The sequence below is a fragment of the Rhinopithecus roxellana genome, chromosome 6 (assembly GCF_007565055.1).
Source record: "Rhinopithecus roxellana isolate Shanxi Qingling chromosome 6, ASM756505v1, whole genome shotgun sequence".
Taxonomy (NCBI): Eukaryota; Metazoa; Chordata; class Mammalia; order Primates; family Cercopithecidae; genus Rhinopithecus; species Rhinopithecus roxellana.
The window spans coordinates 92678010-92694344 of record NC_044554.1 but is presented as its reverse complement, the minus strand read 5'-3'; the positions used below and the strand labels follow the sequence as shown (position 1 = coordinate 92694344).

General features: G+C 41.5%; 1 protein-coding gene and 1 long non-coding RNA gene across 4 annotated transcripts in view; one reads left to right on the top strand and one right to left on the bottom strand.

Moving 5' to 3' along the window:
• Positions 1 to 16335, bottom strand: part of POU6F2 (POU class 6 homeobox 2) — a 503614-nt gene that overhangs the window by 62739 nt on the left and 424540 nt on the right. The gene's annotated exons all lie outside the window — the stretch shown is intronic.
• On the top strand, positions 92 to 1611 carry LOC104663112. The gene is made up of 3 exons (XR_748094.2): positions 92 to 195; positions 1205 to 1283; positions 1427 to 1611. It is a non-coding gene; the product is annotated as an uncharacterized LOC104663112 (long non-coding RNA).

The following is a 16335-nucleotide window of genomic DNA, read 5'->3' as shown; positions in this document are numbered from 1 at the left end:
AAGATAGGGGTTGTGGAAAGAGAGGATTAGATTTTTAGGATTTCTGTGAATGAATTTATCATTTCCATCTGTGGATTGCAGTTTCTTTCAGGGACATTGGGTGAGGCAGGTGTTCCACTCCACTTTCTTGTTTGAGGGGAGAAGGAAACCAAAGCCAGTAGACATGGAAATCTATGGCCTCTGCGCTCTCAGAGGGTGAGTCTAGGGCTGCGACAATTTTGGGGCTTTACCCTAACCACAGGATTCAAGGCCAATGAGAACGGTTGTTTGATGAATGGTCAGATTGACAACTGCTTGCTCTTGTAGCTGATATATATGGTCTTTCCTCAGCCTCTTTCCTGGGACAAGAGTGAAACAGGGAGGAAGAAAGAGAAAGGGGGAGAGAGACCTGCCAGGGAGTAGGTTATGGCTGCCAAAATCTGTTTTTCCATGGAGACCAATTCAATATTCTCCTTCCTGCCAATTTTCCACGCCACAGGTTTTCAGGCCTTCTGACCATGAGGCAGAAGTGTGGCTTCAACTAAAATCTGCATTTAGGTTAATGACTAGATATAAATTCAAGAAACATTTAAACTATTTTCACAGTATTGGTTTTGATACATGAATTTCATTTGTATTTATTCTAGGGTGTTATTTTTTTCCCATATAGTTTCTCTCAAGTACAACAATTGATGTGTTGGAAATAATGCATTTTCCATCACCAGTTCCCACATCCATGAAATTCCTGCATTTTTTTCAGAAACATGCCAAGACTAAGACTTGGTGGAAAAAAATTAATGCCATACCTAATTCAAGTCCTGGAAGCTCTTCTAAAAATGCCACTTTTTAAACTTTCTTTATTTTTTGTCTCAGTCTCTCTTCTCTCTCTCTTTTCCTTCTTCCCTATTTCTTTCCTTCAAACCATATTTTATTTCTTAATTTCTTTGGAAATTTGCCTAGAGATTATACTATCTTATGAAGAAGGAAATATTGTCAGAGAAAACATCAAAAAGGACAGGAATTTAATAATTATTTTTTCATTAATGTGATATCTTTATCTTATTGGTTTCTTTATTCATTTATAACTACATTTCACATAACTGTTCTTCAGTAATTCTGCTGACCCAGCTATTTTTTTTTAAATGAGAATCCATTTTAAGTTGATTACTTTATGTCTTTTGCCTTTATCTCTCTCCTAAAAGACAATAATGATTTTCTTTTTAAGGAGAAAAAAATTCTCACTCATTAGCCTAAAGAGAAACCCTGTCTTATCCCAGATTACCACCATGGGATTTAAAATTCAGGTTGGTCTTGATTTTGATTTTTGGAGTATGTCTTTATAGGATAGATGGGGTAACAGTATGCATCCAGAAGTAACTCTCCTTGTTTGTAGACTACCTGAAGTGAGAAGAGTTCATAATGTGTTCTTTTTTTTTAACTTCTGAAGTGAGAAGACTGCGTTGGAAATACTGTCTCCAAACTGCTGGTACAGACACTGACCGCTGGTACAATATTTTTAGGTCATTTATCAATTGCCATGTTTACATTTCTTTCATGCAATACAAGTTGAAATCATAATGAAATTCTTGAGTTTCGGAATATCTCAAAATAAGTTTCTTCATCTTCAACAAATGATTAAATTATGTTCAATTGGATCTTAGTGTTGAACATGGATTTGGTCCATGAATTTTGGGTGAATAATTTAAATATCTATATACAGACTGCTCTCTCTGAAGAAGATGGGCAATTATTTATATTTAATGAAAAGAAAATATTTTTATTAATTACAAGACATTTCCCTAACATCTATGTTGATCAAAAATTCATACAGGAAATTATAGAATTATTCTCTGGATACAAAATAGCATAGATTGGGAATTTCCTACATTGAGGACACTAGTGTGTTGTTCAGATATAGTCCCATGCAATTTGCTGCCTATTCAGGTATTGCATAAATATAAACAATTATTCTGAATACAAAACAAAGTCTCTACTTAAAAGTGAGCTTCTGAGCCTTTGTGTTTTGGGGTCAGAAATGGGTATACTTCAACTGCTTTGGACTGCTGCCTTGGCAACCACAAATACATAGGTTTGGCTTATTTGTAACGTTTATTTCCTCTGTATTCTGGTCCTAGCTTAAAATCTAATTTGGTCCTCTTTTTGCTGCCCTTCCCTCTTAATAAAGCAAATGCCAACTCAAATGACTCTTTTACTTCCTAGCTGGCATTCCGGTAGGTCTTTGTGGACGTTGTCTGAGCTCTGGGGAGATGCCTTGCTGTCCCTGTAGAACTAGAGCTAGAATCATCGTCACAGAGTGTGGTGTGCACAGACAGTGGGTGCAAGCCAATCTGTAAGCTGACAGCATTCCAGGAGGACCACTGGTGGTGTTGATGGATGCAACTTTATACATACATATCTTTTGGCTTCTTTGTCTGTGACTGCCAAGGCAGGGATGTCGTATGCATTAAAATATGTGGCAGGGAAGTGGAGGGGGTGGTCAGGAAACCACACGTGTTCTTCTCATCACCTCTGGTCATGTCACTCTGTATTGTCCCCAGTCATATCATGTTAGCACTGCTCCTATCAATATTTCTTGATTGGAGACTCCGGGTAGATTTGGACAGTGGGAAACCCAGGCACAATAAATGCACATAATGAGCATGTTATCGTTCCGGGACCAACTGGATATTTTGAAGCTGCTGCCAAGTTTATGCCTTCAGATCTTTCATTGCCAATGTACCTAACCAGCAAAGGATGGCCCAAATGAAGTCTGACTATAATACATGGTCTTGTTTTCAACAGACCAGCTTAAAAGACATGATGAATTCTGGTGTGTGCTTGTTGATAAATGTGGAAGCTTTCTAGAGGAAGGATTTGCAGAGGGCTAGAGTTCTTATGTTATATACAAATGGATTCTGGGCCTTGAATACATCAAGTTCTACTTCTGGAGTCTAAAAACCCACTAAGAGAAACATTGATATCTTAAGACCGTTTTCTCCTCCCTGGAATTTTAGAGAATACAATGACAGAATAATTTTTTGAAGTAGTTTTATGCCAGTGAGGAAAGGCTCCAAGCCTTATATTCCCCTGCTTGCCCATTAATGCAGGTGAGGGCATCAGCTCTGACAACAGACTGCCTTGCTTTGTGACTTTAAGTAAACCACACTTCATTTTCTTATGGGTAAAATGGGTATAAAAAGAATATCACACACAGGGTTAGAATGAGAATTAAATGCGATACTGCATTCAAAATTTTAGAATACCTAGCATACATTATTTTCTTAATAAATGCTAGCTAATATTCTGATGGTTTCTACTGTGCATGAAGATTCTGAATTAATCAACTTAGAATTAGAACTCACTTCCATAAATATCTTTTTTCTTTGGAAATAATATGAACAAGGGTAATTATTCCCTATTTTTAGGGCAATTTTATTTTATTTTCTTGTTAAAAAAAGATCAGCTTGAAGAATGTGTGAAAGTATTTTAGCGTAGAGAGCATAAGCAAAAAGTACTTAAGACAGGGCTTCATCTGCCAGTCTTGGGCCTGTCCTATTTGATGGAATTAGCTCATCTATAGAGAAAGTAGTGCTTAGAGTCTGAAGTCAGGGTGAGTGGGTGACAGCAAGAGAAGACATCACCTTATTTATAGTATGTTTTCCTCATCCTTAGTTTGCAACATTCATTAGGTTTCCATAAGGGTACCCATTTTGGAGTTTAATTCCTGCCTCACGTCAAAATATTGTCGATGAGTCCATCTCACAGTTGCTGATTTGATAGCAAGGGAATGCAGGAAAAAGATTTGCAAAAAATTCCTTTAGGATTTACAGTGATTTATTTCTATGTCTGCATATCAATATGGATATTTGGTACTCATCTCATAACGAGAATAAATCCATATTTCCAAATCTGTATACTTTGTGTATCTCCTTGCTGCCTGTGTACACTAAATGGTGATGAGAAAAAAAGCTTTGATAAAGTCTCCCCAAGGAGCCCCCTTAAATGATGTCATATGGATGTCACCATAGATAATATCACATGATGGAAGAAGGTTTTTCTCTAAGTCATGTCCCATATTTTCTTTCTCTGAAAGATGCATAGTTTGCATCCTGGAAATAATTGAGTTTCCTTAAATCTGAACATTAGTAATAATAATATGCTTCATGCAAATGGGCTGATTATATAATTCTATTATTATAAATCTCATTTACAAAAATATGGCAGCATGATGAGGCAATTTAGCTATGGTATTATATTCCTATGTTTATGTCTTCATTCTAAGAGGGACTTATGAATGCAGCTGCCTCAAAACCTTTCTTTGGAGCATAATTGCCCATGATCTATAGTTCTATTATTCTCCTCATGAGCTGTGTGGATTTTATAGAGTATGGATTTTGGAGCAGCTCTTTTTTGCTACTAACTTTTCAATTTAGAACCCTGGGACTGTGGTGCCATTTGTTTTCAAATGAGGATATTCATAAATGCATTCATCACTATTCATTCCTCATTTAAGGTTTGAAATGACTTGGCCGTGGCTGCCTAGAAACAGCAGGGCAAATGCAGCTTTTGAGTTCATTTACATACATTAGGACCTCGACTTTTCCTGTATGTCCGAAAAAGTGTCTCTTGGTTCCTTGGGATTCTTCTAACCAAATCAGTACTTCCACATCTTACCCTCAAGTGTTCTCTTAAAAGGTCAAGAAATTATCAGTAGACAAATATTGGAAGAGTGGCCATATGTATCTCCACAATGTACTTGATGTGTGTTTTATCCTACTAAATTTTTCTCCTGGGTCTCATCATTATTGTTGTGTTATAACAATACTCTCATAACAGTTAGAAAACCAGTTTTGTAGGCCGGGCGTGGTGGCTCAAGCCTGTAATTCCAGCACTTTGGGAGGCCGAGACGGGCGGATCACGAGGTCAGGAGATCGAGACCATCCTGGCTAACATGGTGAAACCCCGTCTCTACTAAAAAATACAAAAAAAAAAAAACCTAGCCGGGCGAGGTGGCGGGCGCCTGTAGTCCCAGCTACTCGGGAGGCTGAGGCAGGAGAATGGCGTAAACCCGGGAGGCGGAGCTTGCAGTGAGCTGAGATCCGGCCACTGCACTCCAGCCTGGGCGACAGAGCGAGACTCCGTCTCAACAAAAAAAAAAAAAAAAAAGAAAGAAAACCAGTTTTGTGAGTTCCAGTATTGAGCCAGGATTTGCTGTTCGCTGTCTGCCCACCCTTCCCTGTAGTGGTGGCAATGTGCTAGATGCTGACCTGCCCACTCTCTGCCAACCAACTGGAGGTCTCCATTGACCACTGCTGACAGATCTCTTGGGCTGGGGTGCTTGAGATTGAGAGATGCCTCTGAGGCACTGCAACATCCTAAAAGACCTTTTGAGACAGCCAGATGGAAAGGGGTCCCCAGAGAAACTCCAAGCAGCCTGCGTGCTGGGAAGAATGTGCACTGGGGTGGAGCCACAGAAATCCATTCTATCTGCAGCAGGGAGGAGCCTGGCCCCTCCTCTTCCTGGGTGGAAGCTGGGATTCAATCAGGAAGTGCACCAGCAGGGACCCTGGCTTTGCAGAGTCCCTGTTTCCCTTTTTTCCTCCTTTTTGCCCAATAAATCCTGTTTTTCTCACCCTTCAAACTGTCTGTGGGCCTAATTTTTCATGGCTGTGTGACAAGGACCCCATCTTTAGCTGAACTAAGGAGATAGTCCTACAACACTTTGACTCACCAATGTAAAATCCCATGATTTTGGTATAGTTTCAGAATCAGTAATATTTTATTTTTATTTAATGGTGAAATTGGAAGTATAGTAACTTCCTATGAGTATTCCAATACACAGCCATAATGGCTAACAGAGGAATTTTTAAGGTAACCTAAGGTTTTTGGTCAGGTTTCCCAGAAACAGAAAAAGGAAGGGAGGAAACCTGACGCAGCATGAGGCTCTGTAGTGTTTGTAGGGTCTCAGCGTTGTCCCATCCTATGGAAAGGAAGCTGGGCTGTCATACCCTATACTGTCAGTCCTTGTTGAAAAGCCCATGGGGTGAAGATGAGGGTTGGCAATGCCCAGGCACTGCTGGCCCTTTGCTTTTGGGGTCAAATGGACCCTGGAGCCCGAGGGAGTCCTTGGAAGAAGGGCTTCAGATGCAGGTCATTGAAAGCCCAAGGTGTGGGGGCAACTCATGGAAAAAGAAGGATTCCAGGGAATCTGGGTGGATCATATCATTTTGTGACATAGTAAGAAATATATATTTTGTCTTCATCCTTGGTTCCTGACACAGAACTCCTAAACACCCTTGGAATTTCTGAGTAATAGGGGTAAGAAAAACATCTTTTGTTATTCTTAATAAGCCCTCTTTCAGCCACACCCAAATTTATGCTAATGAGGTGGCTCTAGGAGAATTCCACCTGGCTGGTCAAACCCTGTGACTCCCGGGATAGAACCTGCAGCCCCACTCCCGGCTGAAGGAGAGGGAAGAGAGGCTGGGGACTGAGCTAATCACCAGTGGCCAATGATTTCAGCAATCATGCCTTCATAATGGAACCCTACACAACAGATTTGGAGAGTTCCTGGTTGGTGAATGTATCCATGGGCTGGGAGGGTGGTAAGCCCCAAACTCCCTGGTGACAGAAGCCAGAAGCTCCTGCACTCTGGACCTCATGAGACCTTTCTCCTCTCCTCTCCTCTCCTCTCCTCTCCTCTCCTCTCCTCTCCTCTCCTCTCCTCTCCTCTCCTCTCCTCTCCTCTCCTCTCCTCTCTCCTCCCCTCCCCTCCCCTCCCCTCCCCTCCTCTTCTCTCTCTCTTCTTTCTTTCTTTCTCTCTCTCTCTCTCTCTCTCTCTCTTTCTCTCTCTCTCTCTCTCTCTCTCTCTCTCTCTCTTCTCTCTTTCTCTCTTTCTCTCTTTCTCTCTTTCTCTCTTTCTCTCTTTCTCTCTTTCTCTCTTTCTCTCTTTCTTTCTTTCTTTCTTTCTTTCTACATTCCTGAGACAGGGTCTCCCTTTGCTGCCCAGGCTGCAGTACTGTGGTCCAATCATAATTCACTGTGGCGTCGAACTCTGGGGCTGAAGCCATCCTCCTACCTCAGCCTCCTGAGTATGTGGGACTATAGGTTCACGCCACCACTCCTGGCTTTTTCTGATTTTGTAGCCATAGGGTCTTGCTACATTGCCCAGTCTGGTCTCAAACTCCTGGGCTCCAGTGATCCTCCTGTCTCAGCCTTCCAAATCTTTGGGATTATAGGCGTGAGCCACTGGGCTCAACACAGACCTTGCTTTATGTGTCTCTTCATTTGATTGCTCATTTGTATCCTTTATAATAAACTCATAATCATGTTTCCTTGTATTCTGTGACCCATTATAGCAAATTATTGTGCATGAGGAGGGAATGGTGGGAATCTCCAATTTGTAGCCAAGTTGGACAGAAGTGTGGGTAACCTGGGGGCTCACTACGTGCAACTGGCAGCTGAAGTTGCGTCAGTCTTGTAGGACGGAGCATTTATACAGTACCCATTATGTTTTGGGCATTGTGTGAGGGGATACAGTGCGAATGACAGACTGACATGTTCTCCACCCTCACAGGGAGTATAGTTAACAGGTAAAAAGATTTGGGGGGAAGAGAAGGGAAGTAGGAAAAAATAAGCTGGCCAGGAAGCAGTACCAGACTTGGAGGGGGTGGCAGTCTGGGGTTAGGGGTCAGTGGGAGAAGGGGTGGTGGCTCAGAGAGATCTGGAAGAGGCAGCTCAGAATTGCTCAGAAATGTGTCCTGCAATTAATGCTCCATTCTACCTTGAAAGTGGAAACAGCACAGTGAAACGATTAAGAACTTGAAATATGGAACCAGATTGCCTCGGTTCAAATTCTGAGGCTGCCAGTAGTTAGCTGCACATCTCTGTGTCTGTTTCTTTGGTTGTAGTAAAATGGGAATTATAATAGTGGTAATGACATTATAGGGTTGTTGTGAAGAATATATGAGTTAATACAGGCAAAATACTAGAAGAGCTCCTGCCATATAATTAGCCCCATATAAGTTTTGCTGTAATAATTATATTCCTTCTGGGAACTTCTGGTCATACTGCTGTTTTAGGATTGAGTCCCCTCTCCTCCTCACTCCCTCTAGGATAGTCCGACTGGCCTTTTTGCAGATCCTCAACTACCTCAGCTGTTTGCTTTGCTGTTTCCACCAGTGGAACTATTTTTTCCCATTCTCCCAGATCACCTCCCTAGAGCCACCTTCCTTGACTACTTTATCTACATAGCATTCTCTTTCTTTTCGAGATTCATGCCAAAAGATTTATAAGCAAAAGATATGATGTCTAGGATTTGCTTCAAAATAGTCCACAGTGGGAGAGTGGGTGGAGATATGGAAGACAGGTCTTGGTTTGATCATTGTAGGAACTGGATAGTGGATCTATATGGCTCATTAGACTTTTTTTTTTTACTTTTATATATGTCACAATTTTCCATAATAAAAAGTTTTAAAGACACCCTTCAATTCTCCATCTAGTCTTGTTTATTTCATACCTTATTAGAGTCTGATATTACATTATTCACTTATTAGTTTATCCTCTTTCTCCCTCTCTCTAGAAGTGCATTTTGGTTCACTGCTATATCTTTGACTCTTTCAACAGTGCCAGGCATCCAGTAGGCCCTCAATAAATGTTTATGGAGTGAAGGAGGGAGTTGAAAATATCTCTACCTGACTGAGAACTTGGTGGGAGTTTGACTCTTTAATATTTACAGAAAAGAGTAGAAATTTTACAGCCAAACTTGTCTGAATGTTTCTTTTTAAAAATATATGCTTCAACATGCTGAAACCCTATCTCTACTAAAATACAAAAGAAATTAGCTGGGCATGGTGGCATGCACCTGTAATCCCAGCTACTTGGGAGGCTGAGGCAGAAGAATTGCTTGAACCCGGGAGGCGGAGGTTGCAGTGAGCCAAGATTGCACCACTGCACTCCAGCCTGGGTGACAGAGCAAGACTCCGTCTCTACTGTGTGTGTGTGTGTATATATATATATATATATATATATATATATATATATATGCTTTACAGGCTACGTGCAGTGGCTCACACCTGTGGATCAGGTGGGTGGATCACCTGAGGTCAGGAGTTCAAGACCAACCTGGGCAACATGGTGAAACCCCATTTCTACTAAAAATACAAAATTTAGCTGGGCGTGGTGGCGTGTGCCTGTAATCCCAGCTACTCAGGAGCCTGAGGCAGGAAAACTGCTTGAGCCCGGGAAGCGGAGGTTGCAGTGAGTCGAGACTGAGCCATTGCACTCCACCCTGGTGACAAAGTGAGACTCTTTCTCCAAAATATGTATATATTTGTCTCTCTCTATATATGTATAAAATATATATATATGCGTTACAATCTCTTACACCACATTGGACCAACTGGCCAGAGCCTCACACATCTGGTGACTCAGTCCTGAGGGCTCCTGTGTAACCCCCGTGCGCCAATTTGTCACTTGAGTTAGCACCAACAAATGCAGCCTTCCTCTTAGCTGTGCAGGCAGAGTCCTGAAAGGTCAAAATTGGCACTGAGCAGTCTTTCATACTAGTTGGGAATATTCCAGGATGTAAAACTCAACTCAGCAGCCAAAGGTGAAAACCTAGCTCTTCTCTGGACATTTTGGACCAAGAAATTGCATCCCAGATGTCCCTAGAAATTCTATGCCTGGAATTGGGTGGAGCTGGGCTGGGCTGAGGGTTTAATCTCTTGGTTTGAGGTTATTTGGGAGCTGAAGGATAAAGTGGCAGTGAACAAGGCTTTTTTTTTTTTTTTTTTTTTTAAATCATTGGTTATGGTGGTGGAGACAGAGTCCAGCTATGGAGCCTACATCTCCCCAACCCTGCCTCATGAACTAAGCCAAAGCCCCATAGACAGCAGCATGGGCCTAAGTTGAAGGGGCTGCCTTCCCCAGATAATGATGGATTCTATGTGCCTTCGGGCACAAGCACTGCTGCTTTGAGGCCAGGCGCTGGAAAGTGAGATCGGTTAAGGAGGTGGGATTTCTGGGGGTGTCAGGCCACTTGGGCACTGAGATGGTCTGTGGCTCTTGGAGGTCACTGGATGCAGAGTGAAAAGTGAGGCTCTACTCAGATGGCTTCACAAAGCCTGGACATCATTGCAGGCAGACAGAGGGGACTCTATATGAGCACTTGTGGACGTGCTGAAGAGTTGCTCTGGAAGTACGCTGGAGAGAGAGCTAGAGCTCACATGGGGCCCAGGTCCAAGTTATGTGGAGTAATCGATGAGCCCTGCACCTCGGGAGCTTGGAAGCACTTGAGGGAGGGGAAGGAAATAAATGAGTCTGGCTGACACACAGTGATCTAGTGGCAAACTCTTAGAAAGCTCTCCAGAGGGATGCATTTCTTTTTATTTGTAAATTTACTGACAAAATAGTCAAGCCCAGAGTTGAGGGGAAAAACTAGCTTTTAACTTAACCCAATACATTGATTTGATTTTGAAGTAGAGAGGTCAGCATTATGGAAACACACCAACTCTAAATCAGATTTTATCCAAGTTATATGTAGACAAATACTGTATTACTACAAGCCTACACATCTCATTTCCTTTTCGGTCTAGTCCTCCATTTAATAACCTGAAAAATCTATGTTTTTATTGAGTGTCATGCTATTTTCTTACTTACATACAATAGTGCTACTCTTACCAATTGCCTATTGTCATGGCACATTAGTTAGGTGAGTTTGTTGATATTTCAAAATTACTCTTTCTGTTTTTATTTTTGTTTTTATTTTTTATATTCTAGCATCCAGTTTAAACAAGTGATTGGGGGCACTCTTGTGATGAAAGTTTTTTTAGAAATGAATTTTGCCACAGCATAGCAGTGGGTGTTGCTCTAGTTTCTAGCTACAGAAAAGCACAACACACTCTTTAGCCACCTGCGTCTACTTTACTTTAGTTCCCAACACTTGCTGAGTTCTTACAAGGGACAATAGGTGCTACTGAGTGCAGAAAAAAGACCAGACAGGATGAGGGGCTCCAAGAAAGCCGAGACACAGGTTCCGTCTTTCTGGAGCTTTAGCACGGTGTTGTTTATCAAATATTTCCTAATAACTAAGGTGCAGGCTCTGTGCCAGGCCCAGGGACACAGAGATGGACAAGACAAGAGCCTCATGCCTTGAGGCACTGCCCGTATAGTCACCCTACGTAGCCAATGCTTTAAGAGAAGGGCAGAGGGAATCCAGACAAGGGATCCTCATCAGGTTGTGGGGAATGTGGGAGATTCCTTGGGGAAGACAGCTTTGGAACTGAGTCTTAAAGGACGGCTCAGAGTTGATTGTGAGGGCAGTGAGAAGGTGAGAGGAAAAGTCTTCTCACTCACCAGAAATAGCATCATCAAAGGTGTGGTGTTGAGAAACAGGATTTTGTGTATAGGGAGCTGCTAGTTTGGCACTTCTGATATTTTGGGGAACATGAAGTAGGAGGAGGAAAGCAGCAGATGATGGGGCAAGGCACGTGCTTGTAGAGGGAGGACCTTGTATATTATTTTATGGATTTGTCCTTTTTGTTCATAGGCAATGATGGAGGGACATAATCAGATGTGAACTTTAGAATAATCACCTTGCAGACTGAGTTGGATTGGGTGAAGATGGGCCAGACTGGAGGCAGAGGAGAACAGGAGGTAGCTGGGAGCAATAGGGCAGTCCGAGGGAGGGAGTGCAGCTGGGGGTAACTGCACACAGAAGCACGGTCTGGTTGACCACTCATTCATTCATCAAACACAGCATTGACTGTTTATCAGGTATGGTGGTGTGGTCTCTCCCTGCAAGCTTCTAGAGTATCAGAGAGACAGATATGTAGACAGACAAGAGCCAATGGGTACAAGCCAGTGTAGGGATATGCTAAGTGAACTGTGGATGTATTGGGGAACTGGCTAGCTCAGTGGGGGAAAGAGGAAGGGTGTCATGGAAGCTTCACAAAATAACTGATAGCAGCTCAATCCTGGATGAATCACAGACCAACTGAGCAGATGGGAAAGACACACAGTTGGAATAGAAGAAAGAATAATTATGGGATTATGGGATGTCAGAAAGCTGGCTATGCTCTGAATGTCCACAGCACACCTAAGACAGGAGATGGAGCCAGGAACCTTCTGAGATGGGCTTTGAAGAAGGTGGGAGAAGGAAAATAGGCAGTCCATGTATGAGTGGTGTGCTTGAGTTCCTACGGCATAGAGTGCCCACAGAGTGTTTCCCATGCAGGCTGTTTTATGAAAACACCTCAATATTCACATCCTTATGCAACATTAAAGAGCTAGCCTTAACAGCTTTGCAGCCCAGGAAACAATACCAACTGGTAGTCATCAAGTTATCAAATAATTTCATTTATTTTATATAAAGGGAATGCTAAACTGCTGACTGACCAAAAATTAATAATTGAACGTTGAATAATAAAACCAAAGCCATCATCTTTAAAAATACAGTGTTGTCTGTTACAAAAAAATACACAGATGGATGAGGAAGAACCCCCATGGCTGGGTGCATGTGTTAAGACTGAGCTGTGATTTTATAAAGCATAATGTTAAAAATTAATTAGAAGTGCTGTACTAGTTTATCATGAGACCTCAGGTTCCTGAGAATCTGCGCAGCATAGCTGGACGTCTTTTATTTATTTGGGGACTAAGTACTGGAGCATTCTGACGTATTTTACTCCAGAATATGTGTCTTTTCTACAGATTCTATTTTTACCCCTGAAACTCAAGAAACTGTTCTTAAGTCCAGCTAATTCAATTAATTACTTTCCAGCTAATTCAATTAATTACTTATAAAGAACAAAACATATGCCTCCTCTTCCTTCCATTCCAATAACCACATTGGTTATTAAAATATGCTTGTAACAAATGTTATGCATAGTATCTTCGTTTTATCAGTCCATGGGCAAATGGGGAGCCTTGTTAAGCTGTTACTGAATTTTATTATTATGTATAATGGCTTGCTTGCCTCATAAAAAGTATCCACTGAACAGCTGTTGTAGAAGGAAGTTAGCCAGAGATATGCTAGCCATCCCACAAAAAACATTACATTTGGGCCATACGATGTATATTTCTGGGGGCCAATAGAAACAAAGCCATTTGTTGTTGGTCTGCTGCTGAACCTTAGACCATCTACCCTCTTGAATTCATGATAAGGGTCAGATATATCATTTTAACTATAGGGAGAAGAAAATGCCATTTCTGGTCATGTCACATCTCTCTTAAGTGGGTGTCTGTAAGCAGCCCTGGGTTCACATCCATGAAGGCTTCTTGGATGGTAAAGAGCCCAGAGGGTACTTTTGGCAGATGATTCGAAAAGCAGCTGAACATTCCAGGAGCACCTGCCACACCCGTGCCAAAGGTGCTGCGGCATTAAGTGTCCAAAAGAGAACTATGCCGTCAGGAAAAACAAATGGTCCAAATTATTAGAGAAAATACGACTGTGTAGAAGTGGGAAGATAAGTACATGAAACAGAAAGCAGAAAACATGACTAGAATGCTCAGAGGTAAATAAAACCCTTCTCTGCTCACAAAATATATTGGTTATAGTTTGTTCTAAACACATTAAGCTAACAGTAGGAACCACTACCTGTAGAAGCCGTAAGCCAAGAAAATATAAAAGGTTGTTGTATAGATTGTTTGGGAAGTTCCCATTAATAAAACCGAACATAGGTTAAAAAACATAAAGCTTAATCTCACCAAGAGCAAAAGCAAGGCTGTGAGGGAATTTTCCACATTTAGGAAGAAGAGAGCAGGGAATCACTGATGGAAGAAAACCCATCTCCCCAATCAGCAAAGAGAAAAATATTTTTAAAAATGCTTTGGCAATCCTGTAACTATTGAGAAATGATTGGCTGTGCATTTATGGGCAGAAACTAGGTAACTGGTAGTGCAGAAGGGTATGTAAAATTGCTCAAAGTCTGGGCACCTGAGCTCTCTTCCTGCATCAGCAGCTCCCTGGTCATGCCATCCTGCCCTGCCTGAGTCTCCACGTTCCTGTCTGTAAAATGAGAAGGTTGAACTACATCTGTGGTTCTCCAAATGTAGTCCCCAACAGTAATGAAGCCACAGCAGATTTAGGGATGTGTGTTAAAGAGTTAGCTTTCCCTGACGAAAACCTCTGATACACACGGAGTCCACCCATTAATCATCCCTTGTGTTGCTCTAAGGACAGGAGAAAGCCAGATTTGCTCCCTCCTTCCAGAGTTCTATGGGGTGTTTGGTCTAAGGCTAGTTTCATGAATGCTCAGCTTCTCCGAAGCAGACCTGGAAGAAAGGGCTTTCTCCCACAGTGGCACTGAGTGTGGTCCTGGAATGAATCACATCAGCCTCACCCCTGAACTGTTAAAAATGCAAATTCTCAGCATCTACCCCTAGACCTGCTGATTCAGAAACTCTGGGGGCTGGAGCAGCAATCTGGTTTTTAATAACTCTTCAGGTGATGCTAATTCATACTAAAGTCTGAGAAGCCCTGAATCAGATAATTTTTTAAGGTTCTTCAAATGATAAAAGTCTACGACGGTGCTAAAATGGAATAAAATTTAGAACAGTGCTATATTTTTTGAGTCCTGCTCCTACAAGGATTACTAAATAAATGTATTAACTAAATATAATTTTCTAAGTCTGTTTCAGCAAGTGGGAACATATGGCTAGAAATAAATATTTAGTGAGTCAAGGCTTATGGCAAGTTTCTAAAACAACTGGGCTGTTCATTGACTTCTAGGTTGGCTTCCAGTAGCCCACAGGCAGCAAGAAGAGGCAGGTGAACACCTCTGGGCTGGGAATGGGACTAGTGGTCTTTCCAACATGATCAGAGCTATCACAGTGTTCTATCCTAGGGAAAACAATGGAACTTTAAATCTATAACAGATTTTTAATAGCAACTAGTTACCTAATGTTAAAAGATAAGTAACTGCAAGTCGACCAGGCAAAGACTTTCAAGGATTATTGCAAAGACTTAGAACTGGCATAGCAGTTTTGTCTGTGTACTGAAGAAGAGTACTGCAGAGGGAGGAAGAGAAAGGGTTGGTTGTCACTTTGCAAGAGGGTTGCCATCTGTTGACAGAAACAGCTGCTGGGGACTTTCATCAGGATAACTTTGGTATGAAACTTGGGAATAATGTAGGTTTTGAGGGGATATATTCTTGTGCCTGGATGGTAGAGAGTTTTACTCATACTTTGATTTTTTTCAGAATAACATGTACACTACTGAGTTCTTATTTTGTACATTACATTTTCCAAAATGAGAGCACATCTTATTATTCATTATGCTTCTATACTTCTCAATTGCCAAACTTAAAGCAAAAATAAAGCAAAATGGCTCAGTGTGAAAAAAAGGAGGAAAAGAAAATAAACAACTTTAGGAAGTGATCATATAATTATTATATAGGAAATATTAAAATAAAATACAGAAATAGAAAATGAAGTAAAAACCCCAACATATTGAACATGTTTACTTTTCTAAGATTTTGGTTTTAAGAACTTGGACAAATTGACCAAGATAGTCATCAGAGGTTTCAAGAGAAAAAGCCTGCCCGGTGCGGTGCCTCAAGCCTGTAATCCCAGGACTTTGGGAGGCCGAGACGGGTGGATCACAAGGTCAGGAGATCGAGACCATCCTGGCTAATACGGTGAAACCCCGTCTCTACTAAAAATACAAAAAATTAGCTGGGTGTGGTCGTGGGCGCCTGTAGTCCCAGCTACTCGGGAGGCTGAGGCAGGAGAATGGCGTAAACCTGGGAGGCGGAACCCAGGAGGCGGAACTCGCAGTGAGCTGAGATCGGGCCACTGCCCTCCAGCCTGGGTGACAGAGAGACTCCGTTTCAAAAAAAAAAAAAAAAAAAAAGAAAGAAAGAAAGAAAGAAAGAAAGAAAAAAAGCCATAAAATAACAAGAAGAAAATGTGATTTTCAAGGATTTACCAAAATAAAACAGAAGTTCATAATGCTTTAAGAACAATGTATTTTTTAGCTAGTGGCTATATATGTTAGCAAACAATGATATTTTGGTAGAATACTTGAGAATTACAGCAATTCTCAATGTGTGTTTTGTGCGACCCTAGTTCCAGGGTTTGCCTGGAATGAAAGGTCTGAGACTGAAATAGGTTTGGGGAACACTGCATGAAGCATCTACCTTTTGGTGATTTATAATGCATGTCAGCATGTTGACAGTTCTGAAAGTTGTCCACAGGGGGGGAAAAAAAAAAAACAAAACCAAACCTGTTAGGCTTGTTTAACTCTGCATTACCCAACATTATTTGATGATAGTACCCACTTCTCATGTAACACCACTAACATCCCTTAGAACTTATATTCTATGTTATACACTCTGGGAAAAGCTGGGTCATGTATTA